The 19,014-nt window shown below is 40.5% G+C and overlaps 1 protein-coding gene across 3 annotated transcripts in view; it reads right to left on the bottom strand.

Annotated features, from left to right (window-relative positions):
* LOC148401755 (uncharacterized) overlaps window positions 1–19,014 on the bottom strand; it is a 180,809-nt gene that overhangs the window by 113,368 nt on the left and 48,427 nt on the right. The window contains exon 1 of one of the 3 annotated variants that reach the window (XR_015853260.1): window positions 7,298–7,422. The exons of 1 other annotated variant lie outside the window; for it this stretch is intronic. The gene's annotated coding sequence lies outside the window, so the exon portion shown is untranslated. Of the gene's footprint in view, window positions 1–7,297; window positions 7,423–19,014 lie in introns of those variants that run through there. One more of the 3 variants, XR_015853261.1, reaches the window with a different exon arrangement.

Raw genomic sequence — 19,014 nt, 5'->3', positions numbered from 1 at the left:
AAAGGGAAATGAGGAAGGTGAAGTTGTAGAAGAAGAAGAGAACAAATTGAACAGGATGTCATGACAAAAAGGTGCAGCACCAACACTCCTCACCCGGGTGATCCTAATCCCTCACATCCAATATTGTTTCTGTTTTTAAACTACGTCAATTAATAGAGGGGCAAAATCCTCAGATGGTACTATTTTTTTTAAGGGAAACAGAGCAAGAAGCAGCTACGGCTATATACAAAAACAAAACAAACAAAAATAAACAACACGTATAGAGGACACAGCTTTGTCAAAACATCATATTGGATGATTTCCATAGGAAGACCGAGTGACGTTTTGCAGAACAAATAGAGCTTCTGTGAAATCTGCTCTCACGCGAATACGACAAGGGACCTCAAACAGCCGACCACACAAACACACCATGAAGATTATTTGGTTATTTCCTCCTTCAACACCTTGTTTTAATTAGTTTTCTCAGGAGACAGTGACTCAGACCAATTAGGGAAAACTATCAAAGAAGGTCTGGACCGGGTGCATGCCCACTATGACGCCTATCCCCGGGGATAGGCCAGGATGAAAGAGAGCTCACATGCACGGACCTTCAGTACATACACACATTTGTAATTCTCTGAACACCCTCCGCAGCAGTATCACGTCTGTTTGTGTGTGCATATGTGTGTGCGTGTTTGTCTCTCGTGGGTTTGCACGAAATAAACCCAGAACAACACAGCATACATTCATGGTCAATCATTCCGTATTGACCAGTTGCAGATGGATCACTGAGAGAGATACAAAATGTCCGTCCCTCAAGGGGAACTAAAACCACTCCATTGACGCGAGCTCTAATAGAGACATTTGAGAACATTGGGGGAGATAACTGTCTTGGAATTTGGCTATAAAAACACACATTAGATGTTTAGAGAGAGTACAGAAATCACCCCGGCGGATGCCAACATTCGGTTCTGTCTTACCTTATGACAAATCAATGAAAGCTCTTTCGGAGTTATGTTGTGCTGAGAGATTGTGATGTATGACTGAGATGTTTAACCTCGAGGAAAGTGTACCTGTATAATTGGTAGGGTGTCAACATTTATCTACTTTGCCCTCTGTGCTTTTTGCTAACCAAAATCAAAACAAATATCTGGCCAAGTGCAGCCTTAATAATATGTTGGTATTTACCTCAGAGTTACGTTATGTCAGTAAGCTACAATATTTTGAATGTGTGTTGACGCAAACTAGTCTATACGCTGATGGCAAGTTAATAGCACTTAGTGGTATTATGTGCAACAGCAATTAGATTGGACTGGCTTGATGGCGCATAGTGGTTTCATCCCTGAGGGCCAGCTAAAAGAGTCAGGGATCAGAGGTCAATCACCATGGGATCAATGTCACTCAAAAAGGGCTGTGTTACCTTCCAAATACATATCGTTTGGCTTATATTGACGTCTGATCATGAACATGAAAACTTGTGCAAGCCCAAAAGAGAATGTTGACCTCCTTTTCTCTTCTTTAGTGCAATTGGATGCGTGTGAAGGACTGTGCAGGTCTGGCTGGAGAGGTGTGGACCTCATTAAACTAATCTAGCCACCTATACAAACTGAATTTAGGGGAGGTGGTGAAGAGAAAGCTCTGAAATTAAATTAACACATATTAGATCACAGCCAGTCTTTCCTTAAAACTCACACACACATATCAGACCTATCGCACAGTCGCTGTCACTATAGCCACACTACTATCTATGAGCATAATATTTATGTAAGGCTTCAAAATGCACTTATTAAGAAGAAATGAAGAAATCCAGTGTAATTAGAATGATAAGAAGCGAAAACTACCAATGCTGCTAAACTGCAATAAAACAACAAGATACAACAACAGGCCAATTTGCCCTAATTAACAGTTACCACACATTTTTGTAGGACACCAACAACCACAGAGAAATCAAACTACTCTATAAACAAACAATCTCCTCTTAACTCGAGTCCCTTCCCTCGGGTGAGGCATCAACAGGTGGTATTTGCAGTCTTTCACCATCTGTCTACACGGCCTGTGGAGACAGGGCATAGCAAGCGCGTGTGAAGCAAAAATGTTTGATTCCAAAAATGTTTCATACTCATAGCAGTTATAGCACAAGGATGCGAAGTTGCACTATTGCTGCCAGAACGGCATAACTTGAGGAGCGCAAATGTTGCCACATCCTGTGTCAGACTCCCAGAAAGCATCTTATGGGGGCAATAGGAGGAAATTGAATGAAGGTTGTGCGAATTGTCACGTGATCAAGGAGGAAAACAGGTTGGCAAACTTCCTATGTGCTGATGACTTGATGGTTTGAACGTAAAGTCGTAAGAATATTGTTTTTCTTTATTGCTGGAGTCTTTGGACTGGATATCATTTTTTGATACAAGGGTGCCTTGAGTTCAGCTTCATTGAGTTTTTGATTAAGGTTCTTCGAAACCCTGCCAGCCAGCAGTTGGTGTTTGGCACCACTGGCATAGTATAAAGGCTTATTATAAAGTCAAATAAATCCCTAAATAGTCATTACAGAAGACCTATGTTGCACTTTATCTATACCATTCGTTGGGCAAAACGTATTTAAACAAATGTATCAATATATTGAAAACGTATTGTTATAATCAGCAGACAAATTGCTGCTGTTACGTTTCAACTAAGGCTTGTTGTCTTTTTATGTTCCGAATGGCTCATCTTCAGTAGAATCTTACATTGCAGTGTGGCCGATGGCAGAATCGAGATTGGTTATTATTGTACACGTTAACAGCTGCTGTAAAGAAGACAAAGAAGAAAACAAAGCAGAAGGCGGCGAATAAGAAAATTAAACTTGAAAAAAACTTGTACTTGTATAGTGCTTTTCCACCTGTTAAGCGCATCACACCGTTATGTGTGTGGGTGTGTGTATGTGTGTGTGTCATGTAGCTCCGCAGTCACAGACTCGGAGAGCAAAATAGGCAGACGGAAAGGGAGGGAGTGGCACGTCGTTCTTAATCTGGTTTGTCTGTCGTAATCGCATCAATGTCACTCTCAATCAAGCAGCCACAACTATGGCTATACAACTTCAGGTTGATTGGCCCAAACTATGCCTTTAAAATGACCTCTAGAGTGTGTGTGCGTGCGTGCGTGTGTGTGTGCACGTACAGAGCTCAGCAAGATGAGTCTTCTCAAGGCAATATGAGAATGGGGGAGCGTAAATTAACTTTAAACCTGTTACTCTCCCACCTGTCTGTCAATTTCACTTTAGTCACTTTCTTTGCTCCAATGTTTCTGTGTGACAGTATTGATTGGCCTCTCTTATTACACAAGAGGATACAGCCATGTCTGCATGAGTCTTGCTGCTCTGAGGGGCTTGCTCGAATGTCATCTTCCAGCAGCCATCCACAAAGTTTGGACAACTTGCGAGACTCCAACTCCACAACAAGCCTGCATTTCACTAGTTAAAGGCAAAATGCCCAAAGAACAACCAGAAGTCTGGCAAAGCATCAGAATAAATAAAATGATAATAATAATAATAATAATAATAATAATAATGTATATTTGGTAAAAATATAATCTTAAAATAAAGAACGAACATCATCAGGCATCTGATGATGTCGTTCCACAATTCAGGCTGTAATTAACTGCAAATTCATTTAAAATCTATTGCTGTAGTGTTTGGACCCAATTAAGATGGGAATTGTTTTGGTGTCCCGATATCTTTCCTTTTCTGTTGTGCACACTATTTTGACAAAACCAAACACAACATAAACTGGCTTGTACTTCTTCAGTACATAACGAACCACACGTTGGTGTCACTACTGGCAAAGCAAGATACTGCACTGATGGTTTTGATCATATAAAAGCCCTGGACTGAAATCCACAGCTCTCTTAAATTGGTTGTGCCAATTATGGTATGAACAATAATCTGATAACTATTTGTGACCATAAAATGGTGGGTGAGTTTATATTTTGTGGAGCCACTGTTGGTGTTGAAATGTGAGCCCCTAAAGTGTATGGATTAGTGGCTTTTCACGCACAAGTCTGTCTAAGCTTTCCAGAGTTTATGAACACAGGCTATGATTCATATATTCAAAATGATTTCCAGATATGGATTTTAAATTGTTAGTTTCACATCCAAAAGCCATCACTTTTTATAAGTCTGAGTCGTTTAAGCTTGGAGTCGGGGTGGTGCGATGAAGGCAAAGCGTTTCTTGTCATATTGTTAGCCTTATTTTTTATAGACACACTTGCAATAAATTAACTAGTCAAAGAGGACCATTTTCTTTATGCTTAAATTCCAGGGAATGTTTCCAGGACTTTAAATCTGTTTTAAAAGTATATGGGTCACAACCTTGTCTTCTTTTTTTTTTCTTCAACAGTAAACTCTACATTCCATTTGTAAAGGTCATAATTAAAGATCCTCATTTGTTGGATATTTATTATGAATCATGCAGGCAGCGGGCTTTTCTCTTCTGCGGCTTTTTAATGTCAGATTGACAAACATTTCGTCAATATTGATGCCGCACAATTGGGAGAATAACGTTGTCTACTGCCCAAGCTGTCTGAATTTTGGGGACATCTCAAGTTTAACGAGGAAGCAGGCGTCAGCAGCAGATGCAGCGATGAGCTTGCTCGGCGGCCTGCCTGGTTAGCAGCGAGCCTTTTTTTCTCGTATGGTGGCTTTTTAAGTTCACCTCGTGATTAAAAAAGAAAACAGAGCAAGCGATGCTCAATAGCAGGTGGTAGGTGAAATGGTCAATGTCATGACATCATCCGTTCCAACATGGCGCCGTGCATTAAACAGTAGAGAGGGAGATTATTTTGGCAATAATACAAGGCACACAAAAAATAATGCCTAAAGTCGCCACTGCTCCAGGAATTAAACTTCCACACAAACACATCACACAGATACACACACATACACACACACACGGCAGCCTTTCGAAGGAAACATTAAACAAAAGGCAAAACAAGTCACCCTGAGTGACAGGTCAGATGAATAAAATATGCTTTTAGGAGAACCCTATTCCAGTGAGCTCCTCTCTTGCAGCATATTGTTCTTTTTTTTCCCTTAGACATTCATGAATCATGCCCAAATCCAGGAGACTTGAAAGTAGTCACATTGTCTGGAAATGGTTTGTCTCAACTGTTCCCAGTTGAAGATGGACAGACAACATATGGTGCACTCTGAAGAATCCCTTGAGTTTAATTTTAGCATCAAATTTACAATATCCATTTGATGAAATAAACACGGAAGTATTTGTTTGGTAATAACTTGCATGTGCCCAATGAAGTAAACCAACCGTCACATAAACACAAAATGCAAGTAATCAGAACCTCACACATAGTCCTCTCCACAATCAGATCTACTTTGCGCTAAATCAAGTCTGGGCCAGCCTAATGCATGGATCCATACCGCTCTGGGTGAATTAACGTTAGTAATGAGATATCATGGCTCTGATTGATTCTCTATTTCCATGTCCACGCCATAAAATGACCCAAGCACGACACTGGTCCCCATCACTCTTAAAGGCTGCATTGATTCCACTCTGGACTTCTGGGAATTTAAGTTGGGCTACTGGAGCTGATGTCACCAAAGTAAGGCTGTCTCCTGATACCAATTGCATCCCTCGAAAATAAAATGCCATGCTCGAAGTGAGTCATTTTGCGTCGCAGCTTACAAATCAAAACAAGCATTTTGTGCCTCAAACCAAGTGTGAAATACACTTAATTTACTTCACGAACACTTTGGGATCTTGACAAAGTTTGTGAAAAGCTCATTGACATCAAATTAGAAGAACTTCCTAACATTTCCATCAATACTCAACACAAGTCACTTTGCTTAAAAAGACAACAATAACAACAGAAACGTTTTAGCCATTGTATTGTGCAATAATCCAAAGTGTTATACTTTTTGAAAGAAGAACAATGACAGTTGAACAATGAGCAAGAACAAGACTGAGTTCAAGTTTAAGCAAACCGAACACTGACTATTTATACATCAGCCACAAATGAATCTTCTCAACTGCCAGTGAATATTGAATGCTCAATACACCTTCGGAGCCAAAAGGATAGACACAAAGATTGAATAATCCATTTTATATTGTCCAAGCAGCCGTGGGCGATATCATCACACGCCAACTTGCCTGATGACAGAGCAGCAGTCATTGGAACCATGTGAGTTCTTTTTTTTTTTTAAGGGCAGAAGATGGTTCCAGGAAACTGGTAGTCACTGTCAACATTTTTGGTCTGTGCTTTGAGAACCTGTGATTGATTTTCAAACCATCAAAGGGCTTCTTACAATTACTACACCAGGACATAGGACACACTCAAATTGGCTGGATGGCAATCAGCTGACGAGCTGACACCTACAAACACACACACACACACACACACACACACACACACAAACGCACACATATGCTCGCGTACAAAGAAATCGCAACTACACATGAACACAAACACACTAAACGGCCCAAACACATTCCTGGCAGTCTGAAACATGCTGGACACTGTCCCACACTTATTAGAAACAGACTTCTTTGAAGACACACACATGATCTTCCACACGGACAGACACATGTGGACACATAACTAATGCTTGGAGGCAAACTGTTTGTCTCCAGCGTATAGTCTGACTGTTCATTCACATGGCTCACAGACTTATCAGACAATACAACTCATGGCTGTTATGCTAAAAAAAACAGCCCATTGGCGGAACTATCAGACAGACACAAACACAGACACACATTCTCATCATGAAGTGACTAATACAACGTAATATTAAACAGGTGAAAAATCTCGTGTCGATCAGTGTAGTATTTATGTCTGAAAAGGGCAGACAAATACAAACCAAATCCTACACACACATATAAATCAGACAGCGTCTGACTGTGTCTAAATGTTCTTTTTTTGCCGCCAAAACTTTAGACGGTAGATCTGACCATCTCACACGTGTGCAGATAGTGTGCCAGAAAAGATCAGTGGCGTGCAGTCGGCGCCAACAAGGTCTTTTCTAAACACTATTAGAAGCAATGACCTACATTTACAACTTTGATCAAATTGAAGTAATTTATTTCTCCTTTTGAGGTGTGTGCTTACAGAGATGCAAAGCAAGAATGGTCAAAATCCTCAGTGCATTTCCATGTGTGGGAATGGCAAGAAAACCAAAAGAACAAGGATGCCTGCAAATTACTCTGCGTAACCTTTCACAGGTACACAGGTAAAGCTTTTGTCCACCCTTTTTTTCAAATCCTAATTATTGATGGCAAATGCTAGCAAATCACTTCATTTCGGTGATGAGTGTGGCCCAATCAGTTATTACCTGTAAGTATGGGTAGCAAGTATTTTATCCACACAAGACTGGTAGATGTGAGTCCCACATTTTACTGAATCACAAAGGCTCTTCTCATGATGGTGGTTCTATTGTCAAATCAAAGCTGTTTAGGCAGACAAAGCTTTGAAAATGTGTGCCCAATTTAGACCCTTTATTATACTACACTACGGAAACTATTAAGTCAGCAGTTTTGTGTGAGCAGTGTGTGAGGACAAAATATTGATACTGCAATATATTAAGCACGTTGCATTTTTAACTGTGCACAGACATCAAGTATTGATATTTTTAGTGTCCAACAACCCGGTAGGTGGAGTTGAGCACTAAATGAGGAATGGCTTTTCAATCTGATGTGAATCTCTTTTAAAACACTGACAAAATTAATAAAGCCATAATGCGTCCCACTCCTAGTTGGGATGTGTGTCTGTAGCGCAGCGGGGAAAACATACTGTGTTTAGATATGCGTTGGTGTTGTTGATTTAATTCTCTCCCCTCACATCCGTCTTGTGCCATCTTTTTTTTCTGGCCGACAGAATGCGCAGCCTAACAGCCCCCCTGCTTCCCGAATCGCTTGTAACCTAATCACTAACGCCATCTGTTAATTATGTTAATATAAGAATGGCTTGGCTGCCATTGACTGAATGAGTACCCCAATGAGCCCCCTCGGTGTGATTGCTTGTCTTTCTCTTGTCCAATCCTTTCCATCATCTGCGCCCTGTGTAGTACTCCTTTCTTTAAAATATTGTCATTCTTATCTTTTCCTAATTCTATCTCCTCTTGCAAAATCTATTAATTCCAGCTTTTTTTTTCTCTCAATTATTCACTCTCGAATTTGTATGTCTTCCAACTCAATTAATTTCATTGTCCTCGTTTTTTCATCTCTTTGATGTACTTTGGTGTCAAAAGTGTCAAAAGTTTTACTTGCTACTTGCAGTCAGTCGCCTTCTGCTTGCTCTCCTTACCTCATGTCTGGTGCTCCCAGCCATGAAGAATAAGACAGAGGCTACTCCCTTGGGAGGGTTTGATAGAATTAGATTTTATTTTAGTGCAAGGCATCGATCTAGCCTCCCTCTTAATTGTTATTCAGTATGTTAATCTGTGTTTATGAATTTCTATCGATTTGTAGCGAGACATAATAAACTCTATCTTGTACCCAAGTCCACAATAAGCTTCCGAGCGTGAACAGTCAAACAGCGTCGGTCATTATATCGAAACCATCGAACAGCAGACCTGGCGTGGCATAATCATATAAGGTATAAGAAGCCATAATGGCATTGAGGCTGTCCCCGGGGAGATCACATTCAGGCCAGAGGATGAAGCGGGCCGAGTGAGCCATCTGCCTTACTTGAGAAATAAACAGAAAAACTAAGGTGTCAATAAAAGCTCATCGTGTGTTCATGAGCAACAGAGGAATGTTGTCAATGTACCGGCAAGGAGGCAACCTACAGTAATAAAAACAACTCTTAGGGTCAGGGGATTTCACACCGCCAACTTCACAATAATAAAACACAGTAAAAACCACCGGGCCATGAAGCCTCTTCAGTTCTCAGTCCAAAGATCCAGCCACAGACGCACACACAGGCTGCCACCACACACATGTAAACACTCACTAACCCACACCATGATGCCTTGGCCTCCACCAGCCTTTTATGCGAGGCCACAGTTTGGGTGAAGTCTCAGGTTTCTTACACTTGGTTGTGAATGTTATTTATTCTGTGAGTGCCGTGTGCTGTGAGGTACATAGTGGGAGGCCAGAGTGGCTGACCTCCCACTGACCATATTCTGAGGCAGGCAGGAACAAGTACATGGATCCGAGCATGCCTGTGCTCTCTGTCAGGCACATAGATACCAGGAATTTGAGTTAGTCACGTATGTGCAAGTGACAAATGTTAACCTTCCAGTTTCCAGCATGTTGCAAGTTCTATACGGAATCCTCGCATAGTCACCACAAATCATTTGGTATTTGCATTAATTTAGCTGTACGAGCACACGCAGCTTACCAGATTCCTGAAGCTGAGCCATAATTGGTTGTTATCTGAGACCTGGCAACTGTGATGTCATTTTCAGTCGACAGCAAGCGGCAGAATGACCGCCCCGGAGAGGTGAGATTTTTATGCTTGACTCAGATTCCGCAAACGCAATATTAATCAGAATGCTGTATTTAGACTAGTGGGGGCACATACAACACATTATTACAAAGAAAACTTTGGGGTTGACTTTCACTTTAATTAACTACAAAACTAAATGTTTGAGCTCGCTTAACCTTTGGAATGAAAAAAAAAAAAAGCTTCTGTTTCTTTCCAGTAACGGTAAACTGTGTTGAAAAAGCACCTTTTCACTTATAAACCAGATGACTTCTCTAGTCAAGTCTCTTCAACATCACGTAAAATCTTTCAAAAGTTGTTGCCAAATAAGCAAAAACATGAGAATCAAGTTTGACTCAAGTCATGACTTGAGTTACCCATCTCAGACAGATGCAGGATTAGTATGCACATATACACACAAATTATTGTGCCCACAAACTAAAGGCCAAACCATCTTTTATCCTCCAAGTCTTTCACAATGAGTTATCCTTGGAGCCAAGTGAAGGAACTCCACTCCTGTGGCCTTCTTCCAAGTGTGAGGTGACGAGGAGCCGGGTTACAGAAGGGACAGCTCCCCAAAAACAGCTGCCGACCTGTTGGAAGCCACAGTTCCCTGTGGGTGTGCCGAGATCAGTGGGAGACAGACAGGAGAGTGGGCCAAGGTTGTTGCCCCATGAGGAGACTCTTGAGGAGGGAGCGTCACCTTCACCACTGGGCCTCCATCTGCCTGCAGCCGTTCTTCATTCTACTTAACTGCTCTCATATGATGTGACCACAATGTATAAAACCACATTATATGAAACCTATACAGTGGGACCTGAAAAGTTGGTCCCAATCAAATTTGGGGGAGGTTTTAGTATTATTATAATTTTCAATAAGGCATGTAACCATTTGAAATATATATTAAATATATTATTTGAAGAACCAAGTGTTCAATTGCTTTTTTGTTGTTCTTTATTTACATCAAAAATGCACTTCCCACATTGAGCTGTATTAGATATCAATGAAACCAGAAAATATGCCTTAATAATCACTGTTAATTTGATGCGCACAATTCTATTTTGCTATGTTTGATGTGTTCTAGGTTTTAAACAACTCGCTGGACCGGTCAAACACAGAGAAGACAAAGTCAAATTTATTTCAGGGTTTTCAGCGACGAATGTAAATGAATAATTACCATTAAAAATTGTGTTTTTACTGCATCTCAATTTGATTTACAAGCAACTGTTGCGTTCACAATAATAGTTAATAAACACTTTTACTGCACGCTTTTCCAGAAAAAGGTTTTTCTCACACTCCCACATAAAACTCTGAAACAATATGGATATAGAATGGTCTGTAAATCTGCTAACCAGCAGGAAGGGAGATATGTGATGGTTTGTGAAGCATGTAGTCTCGGAAAATAGTCAGCCTCGTTAGGAAAGAGCATATGTTACAGGTGGTGTGGACAGCAGTGGAGAAGTTGGCAAGGAAGTGTTTGTGGAATCTGGTGCAAGAGTGAGAGCATTGGTGCCAATGTGAAACATGAGCAGGCCATACAGTTGGAAGAAGGAATGAGATCACATGATGCCATGCAGAGAGAAAAAAAATGCATGAATGGGGAGGAAAAGAAGAACAATACAAAACGACTGCTGTGCAGTCAAAGCAGAAGAGATGTGAGCCGCTCATGCGCTTTTACGTAATTGGTACAACTTGTGATAAATATCTATTGGGTTATAAATATCCAAAGGGTTGTGTTCATCATTTTGCTTTTGGCGTGAGGGAGGAGCTTGAAGGTGCTCATCAGTAAGTCTGGTCCTGTACTTGAACATATTGAAGTTCTAGGTAGAAAAGAGCTTTTTGCACAAGTACTATATGCTCCCAAAAAGAATTTGAATGAGCATTACACACAACCATCCATATGAAAATCACGGACCACACTAACATTAACCTTTCATATTAAGGTGAGGGCCACAAACTATCGTCCCGCGGGCCGCAATTGGCCCGCAGGCTGCAGGTTTCAGACAGCTGCTCAAGGTTAATAATGAAGATAATTTTAGGGAAAGATATCCCCCTGTGCCTTTTAACCAGTTCCCATATTCTTTCCTCTTCCCAATCCTGTTTTTTCTCATCTGTTGTTGAAAAAGAGTAGTATTTACTGGAAGGACAATTTCTCCCTCCCTAAATAGTGGTTAGGAGAAGAGGGGGCGATAATGTATCTTTGGTGTTTAGGGGAGATTTTTTTTCTTTTTCTTTAAGAGGTGAGCTGAGGAGTGTCTTCAATATACCACATCCTCCTTCCTGATTCAAGAAAACACAGGCCATTCCAGGATTTAAATCCCCATTCTCAGCCAGGGACTTTCCAGAAATGCTCTGCCCAGTTGGGAAAGACACAATCAGGCTACTGCAACCGGTGTAGAAGTCACACAGCCAGAGTGAAAACATGTTTGTATATGAGAACGTTCATGAAGAAAATCAAATGGTTTAACTCAAAGAATGAGAGGTAAAAGGTTGTTTATTTAAAGTAAAAAAGTGATCAAATGAAGTCCCACGGGAAAGTGGACGAAAAGTACTCGTTGGCGCTGTGAAATGAAATTGCATTAAAACTCTAAGTGGCTAATGTGACTCAGTAATACAGGTGAGATCATAAGTCCACACTTCCTTATTAAGGAACATGAGGTGTCTTAGTCATAAAAAATGTGTAAAATTCATCAATTACAGCAGTAATGACAGATGGAAATCACATCATCATTACGAGCAGTAAAATACAGCACCAGTAGTTCTCAATTTTGATGATCTTTTATCACTTTGACCTGAAATTACCCACATGCCTGAAACGTCATTGGTTCTTGCTTCTGTTTCAAATATTTCTTTCGAAACAGTCACTACAAAGTATTAGTAAGTTTAAACACTGAGATTTACTCAAGTAAACATGTTTCAGAACGTTTAGAGTCAGCCAGATTACCTGTTGCTAAAACAGCTACATGGGAAAGTACCTATTTCTAAAAAGAGCTGTGACTAAATTGAAGTTGCCACAATGTAAACACCATCATAACGATTCCTGACCGTTTCCCATTTTAACTTGCTGTCCTCATCCTGGTGGTGATAAATCTCATAGTCCCGCCTCCATAATGTAAGCAAATCTATGTTGTCCGAATTTAGAGCACAAAGACCAAACAAAACCCACAGACCATGGGGTTCCCGCTCAGGAGCAGGTGAAGGGGGCAACAACAACACACTTCCCGTTCAGAAAGAGTGACCAGAATCTGGTGAAAGATACCAAGTCAGCGTCTAACCCAACACAAACTAGGGGAGGCTTTGTTTTTGGAAGACATTCTGAACATTCAGCCCCCAGGCAACATTGACACATCACTCTTATCTCTAACACTCACTGACAAACACCTAATAAATGCACTTTGTACGCATCAACTAAACACATGCGCTGTTCCTTTGGTAGGACATTAAGTTCATGTCCACGGAGCTGCGGATGTCACACCGGAGAGGTTCATGTCATTCCGGCACTTTCAGTCAAGTGTAACTGGACAGAAGAGGTCAGCATGATAGCATCATCCTGGAAAGACCTGACGAAAACATCACTGAGAGAGACGTGATTCGTAAACAAAACGTACCCACATTGGCACGGAAATGTCCGATGTGGTGTTGCTGCGGTTTTACTCACGCGCAGCCACACGCACATACACACATATATTATACCATTGACTATGAAAGGACATCAGGCTCATAACTCTGTTCCCCTGAGGCATTGAAGGCCCAGTCACTGTCAAGCGAAAAACAAAACAAAGAGATGGAGAAATAGCGCAAAATAAAGGCAGGAGAGGAGACAGCTGCACCGTGATTAGAATAAACGGAGAGAGATGAAGGCGAGCGGCAACAGAGGCTACTACCTCTCTCCTCTAATATAGTCAGGAAAATCTATCCTTTTCTTCCCAGACTGAGGGGACAACAGGATTGGGTGATTTTCTAATAACCAGTACCCTGGGGTTATTGTGTTGAAAGGTTGTGTGCGTGTGTGTGTGTGTGTTGTACGTTGATGTGTATTGGGGTGGGGGTGGAATGCAGTGATGATCTGCAAAGAATCTTTGTTTTAGATGTAAAACTTAAAACATGTTATAATAAGTCTGAATTCTGAATAAAAAATCAAAAGCTTATCAAAACGTATTATTAAATCCCTCCGAAGGCTCAACTCAGATCTATGAAGGAAATTCCAAAAACTACTGTATAGTTGAACCTATTTCAGAACTTCTGGCCTATCGGTCACTCTTGCTAACCCAATAAAAAGATATCTTACTCACAGGGTACACTCATAAAATCGAAATGCTTGGTACTATGCGTAAACTATTCCTAACGGTTATCATAACTTAGCTCGACAGTCATTGAAAAGCTGACATGATGGCATCGGCCAGGGCAACAAGGCACTGCAGCTCATCCTGCCATGAAAGGAGTTCGCCGACTCAGCTGGACGCTGTAGCACCTACTTGTTGACTCACGTTGATGACTTTCATGATGAGAATTCAAGAGCAACTGAGTGAATCAGCCGGCCAGTGAAATGCAAATATAAAAAGTGAGTGAAGTAGTGTGAGAAAAGAAAGACGGTGGCGCTGATGATGAGAAAGCTCAAATGACCATTAGGTCATGCAGCTCCCGTGGGAGCGGGTGGACCAGTAGGGTCAGCAGAACCCACACCTGCAAAAGTACGAACAAACGCTGACTTAGTCATTCTGTTTAAGAGTTACGTACACATGGCGAAAGGTATTGGGACACATGGCCTACAAGAAGTAGAATGGAAGAATGAAGAACATTATGGTGTCTATTCACCCAGAACAATCTTTACATGGTCTTATGTCAGAATCAATGTTTTTTCCACACCAAACCCATCCGAGCATAACATGGAGCTTCCTTTGTACACTGGGAAATGGTTGTGCTGAAACAGATGAAGAATTTCCCTCCAAAATGGGACCACAAAGTTGCAAGGGCAGAAATGTCTTGGTATGGTGACAAATTAAAATTCATTAGATCCATCCCCAACCTTAATAGATTAATTACTTTCATGATACTGTACAATAGTTGTAGCCATTAAGTGCAGAGGCTTCTCCCCCATATAAAAGCAGTGTGACATGCTTTGGGGGAAAATAGCCCGAGTATCAACAGTTCCATCTTTTAAAAGCATACAACCCAACTTTTTTTTCTGATAAACTATATAAATTGGTCTCTACTAATGCTGTCGACATGTCCTGGTAATTATTTTTGCATATTTGTTTAAATCGAGAATTTGGGGCAAAAAAAAAAATCTGTGCGGCACCATCTTCAGGTTACACGTAGCCCTGAATGTGAATTTGGCTATGAATCTGATTTGATGACCAGGGAATCACGGCACTTCCGGAATTTTGACCTGCCACCATGGAGTATACAAGCAACTCAGTCTTTTACATGCCTAAGAGCATTTACCACTCACAATACATTCACACATAAACACAAATCTCTGTCAAGTTGTTTATTTTATCAATGCAGTTTGTCTACATTATTGGAAGCAATGCAATCTGGCCATTGCTAGTTAAGGGAAGAAATTAATGACTCAAAGTTAGTCGGTGTTTGACAATGTAATTGGACCACACTTTTAGAGAACTACCCATAAACAAATGGACTAACAATCGCCGGGAGAAGTAAAGCCACTGCTGGCCATCTTAGGTTGACACTGTTACTGACAACTTCTGTTATGGTGCGTGTTTTACGGTGGGATCCCTTTATGGTATTTTGAGAGCCTTTCAAATTTCATCCAACCAGAACTTGCTGCTGCGTAAACTGTGTCTTTGTGTGTGATTATTTTTCAAAATGTTGACCCGCAACATTCTTGCATTAATACATGTTTTTATTGTTCTGGAGAAATACAAGTAACAGAGAGAACAGGAAATGATGACATTGCTAAGTGTGTCAGTGTGTTGTGTGTATTCAGCAAGAGCATGCACACACTGAGCGTGCCTGAGTTAAGTGTCCATCTGTGTGTGACTAAGACTGGACACTACTCTGTGAGTATCCATATGTTTTTGTAGAGATCCCAGAACTAGAAGCTGCTGTGTCAGTTATGTGTTCATTTCCTCAAAAAGGCCAGTAAGAACGACTGATGTGGTCATAACTAGCCAAGCTCCACCTTACTGAAACAAATTAGGAAAAACAACACACGCCTCGCCAGGTGCCTTCTGCCAACTCAGGCCTGCTTGCATGAGAACGTCTGTCCAATCAAAAGTTTCAGTTTAAGCGGAGGCGTAGCGATATTCCAAGCATTGACACAACTCAGTCCAGGAAGCAGATTGGCTCGAGACACTGGGGTCAACAGTGCAGTTACACTTGGATAATGACTCTGTCAGAATAATCCAGAATCTACACACTTACAAAAATAATAAATTGGCAAATGTCCTCATGACACATCCAATTCAGTGAGCAATGACTATCATGTTGGCTCTCACAAGCAACTCTGAAAGCTACACATGCTTGATGAATTACCTGACACTCAAACAAACTCTTAGACAGCCTTGAGTTAGGATAATTTGATCTCAAATGGTCAAAAATCCCCGAACAAATATCATTTTGACTTCACAGTTAATCCCAGTAGACCTGAATGCATAGCAACCAATAACAAACAAAGGCAATGCGCTACATCATAGTGTGAAGCAATTCTAAAATTCCTGTTACCTGATTTACTGTAGCTACATGACCAAAACTAATAAGAAACTACTGCCTTATAATGCAGTGCATTTAAATCACTGCCAACCACAACCACAATAACAAAATTAATGTTGACCTAATACTTTGCAAATCCAACTGAGCCTCAGCATCACTTTCATGGCAAAATGTTCATTACAGCTTTTGCATTGTGAAGATGGACGAATGAGCACATGATAATACGACACAATATTGTTTATATAGCAAATTTCACAACTGCACCTGTAACAAAGGACAATTCTTCAAAATTCTTTGGCGTTGCCTTAAAAATATAGCCAAAGAATATCAAATTACCTCAATCATACAATAATTATGGACATTATTGGTACACAAGTAATTAACATTCACTTGAGAACAAAATCAATATTGGAGAAAGAATAGACTGACAATAGACTGGCTTGGTCAAGGTCGCAAATGTTTGCTTGTACTTTTCTTGTTGCAAAGGAATTTTGAACATGTTCCAACATTTCCTTACAACAAGAAAAATCACTAAAACTGTTGGCGAACAATTTACGAACATTTGCAACCTTGAACGAACCTTGACAAGCTTCCAACACACTTGGAATTGTTCGCTGCTCAGTGCGATATTTATGTGTGTCTGTAGCAAGCAGTGATCCCTAATAAGTGAACTGTATGATACACAAGAGGTGAATACGTTGGGCCCTGTACCTCGTGTCTCTTTCTTTCTGCTGTCCTCCTACACATCCTGGTCCTTTCATGTGCAAAGCAGAGCGGGACAATTGACATGCTAATGATACAAGAGCTTCTTCAGAGGTCCTGGAGCCAATTCGCTACACACAGGTAATACAAGCACACACATACATATACTGTACAAGGACTTTGATGTCTGTAGGCACATTCGCCTCACTACTACATGTCATGTGAGTGACTTACCTTGGCGACCCCTGACAGGGAAAAGCTATAATTAATTCTGCATGCTTGATGTATGATTTCCAACAATTTGTGTCTTGTAAACTATTACGTATCGTACTATTCAGTATGAGTTATTTAACAAAGAACAATTGACAAATGCTTTTGCGGCACATTTTTTTATATTGATAAATATTGATTTTGATTTGTTCTCTATTTTATTCTATGTTTTCATTTTTATATTGATAAATATTGGTTTTGATTTATTCTCTATTGTAAACTGATATAATAGTCAGATTTTTGCTTTTGTTATAATAATATTCATAATCAAATCAGTGAAATTCCGCTGTCTCATCTTGTCACAAATTATACAACTTTTTTTAAAATATTATTTTTTAAGCGACTGTTCTTAAGAAGTGGGTTAGGTCACTTAGATACCCACTAAAGGCCCAGGTTCAAAACTCACCGCATGCCACTGCTATATGATAGTGATATATGAATAATTCTCTCCAGTTCAAGTCTGACACTGTGCTTTTGCATACTACAATGGATCTCAGTTAGACAAGACAGGTCAAATGTATATATATATTTATATAGCACTTAATCACAAAAAAAGGGCTTCACGTACCGAAAGTTGACACATATTCTGGATATCCCCTGATATTAACCCCCAGGAGGGCAAGGGAAAAACTAAACAAAAACATTTGGGGAAAAAATGAGAACCCTTGTGAAGGGGCTGCAGATGGGGGAATCCCCCATCCAGTCAGCTTTACTGTGGTCAGGCTAAGCACTGCAGCCTTAATCCAGAGTCAAGTCAGCCGCCACAACAATTGTTTCCGAGGGCCTACTTCAAAGTTAAAGCCAACTGAGACTTTGCTATCTATATATACGTAGTCCTAATTGTTGGTTTTCATTTTGAAGTTGGGCCTTGTGGTGTTTTGTGTAGAGTCCCGTATGAACAGCCATTGTTTTGTTGGCTGGCTTGACTCAACTGGCCCGGCTGCAAACAATTTCATTTGTCGTAAAAGAGGAAAGCCTAACACGTTGTCTTTTTCATCTTTTTTAGGTTTTCAAATGGCTGGATTTTCTTCTGTGATTACTATATCGTACTTTTTCTGGAAAATTGGTACCCCAACCCACCCACTCACCCCCCCATGGAAATCACAAATCCACTCGGAAATCATTCTCTGATGTTGCCACAACTGACACGATTGGGGATTATAGGAGCGAGTCAAGCACTAATATATATATATATAAACTTATTTATCCGGTGTCTGTCATGGTAGCGATGCTTACACAAGTAACTGAGCCGAAACATCATACTTTGCAACATTGCTCTGTAGAAGCGAGAGTTGTCGATGGTACTGAGCAGCACTTGAGGCCAGATTAACAGGTGACATTTACGATGGTCTGAGTGCAGTAGTGTGCACGTGTGTGTGTGTATACATGTATGTGTGTGCGTGTGTGCGTGTGTGAGCACGAGAGTAGCAAGGCTGGGGACTGAGTGATTTAAGGTTGCATATCAGCAGGACAGGAGTCAACTACTCGCACTCCTCTTTACCCTAAAGGGCAAGCTTTATAGCCTCATACTGATATAAGCCCTTATGTATCGCAACTTGGATCTAGGAGCACTCTGTTAAATGCACTGTTCCCTGTGCCATTTATTTTTTTTTGCTTCAATGGGAATTGTATTCATTATCAGTTTAAAAAATATAGAATTAGATTGGCCCACTTATTTTGTGTACATCTACAACAGTTAAAGGATTTCATCAGAGTTTAGTAAGTGATTAAAATGATTGAATGGCAAATTTCAACAGCAACAATTGTAGAAAGTGGAATCAGCATTCAGACACATTTCCACTAAAAATTGTAATAAAAACAAGATCAAGACAAAGTAGACATACTATTTCTTCAATCCTTGAAGAGATTGATAAAATGTGCTATCTGAACACTACTGCGTGGAGGTATTGCAAAGTAATGCAGAACACAATTGCTGGTGAAGGAGAAAGTGACTCATCACGGTCTGGCAGCATGTCA

Source organism: Syngnathus floridae, chromosome 2, assembly GCF_059516105.1.
Source record: "Syngnathus floridae isolate MCC-2025c chromosome 2, RoL_Sflo_1.0, whole genome shotgun sequence".
In the NCBI taxonomy this organism is placed as follows: Eukaryota; Metazoa; Chordata; class Actinopteri; order Syngnathiformes; family Syngnathidae; genus Syngnathus; species Syngnathus floridae.
This window is presented reverse-complemented; position numbering and strand designations above follow the sequence as displayed.